The following is a 2,416-nucleotide window of genomic DNA, read 5'->3' on the forward strand; positions in this document are numbered from 1 at the left end:
AAAAATTCTCGACCGTGCGAAAACCTTTAACCAATTAACATGGTTAATTAACCTGTTATCTTTGGGAAAAAGTGATACACGTATTTCTGAAAAAAGAAGAAAAGAATTTTTATTTTCAATTGTGAAAGGAAAACCTCTGAAATCTCTGTCTCTAATAAAAATTAATTTGTAAATTTTGTAAACTTTGTAAATTTCAAAGGAGATTAATTTTTTCTTTCCTGAATTTCGCGATTCAGAAATTCAGAAATTCACATTCCTTCTCCTTCAACCTCGAAAAGAGGTTGTTAATAAAGTTTTAATCTCGAGGAAAATTTTCATATTATTTCGAAGAGGGTTAATTTTCAATTTAACAGGGTAACAGAAACGGTAACAGAAACGATTAACATTCGCAGATCGTTTGGACGTTGCTCGCACCCGTGGCGATCAGCATCATCGCCATAATTCTCATTTGCCCGACGACCGCGAAGTGGTGCATGAAACAAATGGTCCCCAGCATGGAAGACTCTTTCAATCAGATGCTGGAAAAATTCCAGGTCGTCCTATCTCAAATACGACAGTGACGAAAATTGTAAAGTATGAGAAGTAAACCAGTTTAATTCGTCGAACTTCCGTGTAATAATGTTATCCGTTTATTCTTCTTCTGTTAATGAATATTAGTTGTTAAAAAAAAAAAATAAAAAAATAAAAATAAAAAGAAAAATTTAATACATGCAGTAATATTTCTATGGAAATATGGATCGATTAGAGAATAAGATTTTATTTTTATTTTTATCGAGAAAAAAGTAATCGTAAAATTATTACTTCTTTCCCTATTTCTTTTTTATTCTTCATTCATACGATTAAAAGCGCAAGCAAATATAAATATATATAAAATATATATATATATATAATATAATAAATATATATATAAAAAAAGGGAAAAATATAATTATTATAGAAAAAATAATGGAAAATACAATACTCGTAATAATATCCTATTTTAAAGGAAATTTAAACTTATTTAACTTTTTTACGACCGTCGTAAGTTCCACGTAAATCCATAAAAAGGAAAAGAAACGAGTGAAAACACGGGGCAATAAGTTGCGTCTCTGATTACCATCGAAACAAGCTCACGTTCGAATCCTCATCCAGCCATTTATATTTTTCATCGCGAAAAAACAGTCTTTTCGTATTTATTCAATTCTACACGAGTATCGACGAAAATGAAAATATTTTGAAAATTTTGAAAATTCTTCGTTGAACGAGAGGAAAAAAAAAAAAGAAAATGAACAAAAAAATTTGTCAATGCAAAGAAATTAATGTATTAAGAACCATGCTTTTTGAACCTTGCTTCCTGGTATATCCAATATTTTCGGCAGGAAACAATCTTCCTAGAACCTAGAGTCACTTTGTGATGTTTGATTCGTGAATCGGTTCAACAGTTTGGAAAACGAAATTTCGGTGCAGAGAGGTGGAAGAAACAGGAAATGAAAAATCGAGGGAAGAGAGAGAACGGGGAAAATGGAAAATTGGTCACAAAACACGTGTCACAGTTCTATCTAACTCGGAGATTTTATTACTCGTTGTTGTTGTTTGTAATCTTTCATTGTATGGTTTCAATATTAAATAATACTCAATTGTTCAATTGACTTATGTTATAGTTTTCATCCATTTAATTTTGTTATTTGTACGTTTATTTTTTTCCTGATCACACATTTACTTCTTATTAAAATTTCTTATTCAAATTTCTGCTATTTACATTTTTATTTCTTTCCTTCAGATGATTTCAATATTAATCACTTTTCAATTGGTCAATTGTTAGATGATTTATTTTTCCTTCATTCAATTTTGTTATTATATATACATTTATTTTTTTTTTCCTGGCCATACATTTGCTTTTTATTAATCCAGATTTCTTTCTTTTTTATTCCTTCAGATTTCAATATTAATTAGTTCATTTCTCAGTTGATGATTTACTTTTCATTCATTCAGTTATTTGTACATTTATTTTTTTTCCTGACCATATATTTGCTTTTTATTAATCCAGATTTCTTTCTTTTTTATTCGTTCAGATTTCAATATTAACTAGTTCATTTCTTAGTTGATAGATGATTTACTTTTTATTCATTCAGTTATTTGTACATTTATTTTTTTTCCTGGCCNTATATTTACTTTTTATTAATCCAGATTTCTTTCTTTTTTATTCCTTCAGATTTCAATATTAATTAGTTCATTTCTCAGTTGATGATTTACTTTTCATTCATTTAATTATTTGTACATTTATTTTTTTTCCTGACCATACATTTACTTTTTATTAATCCAGATTTCTTTTTTATTCCTTCAGATAATTTCAATATTAATTAATTCATTTTTCAGTTGATAGATGATTTACTTTTTATTCATTCAGTTATTTGTACATTTATTTTTTTTCCTGGCC

The sequence above is a fragment of the Apis dorsata genome, unplaced genomic scaffold, assembly GCF_000469605.1.
Source record: "Apis dorsata unplaced genomic scaffold, Apis dorsata 1.3 scaffold_73, whole genome shotgun sequence".
In the NCBI taxonomy this organism is placed as follows: domain Eukaryota; kingdom Metazoa; phylum Arthropoda; class Insecta; order Hymenoptera; family Apidae; genus Apis; species Apis dorsata.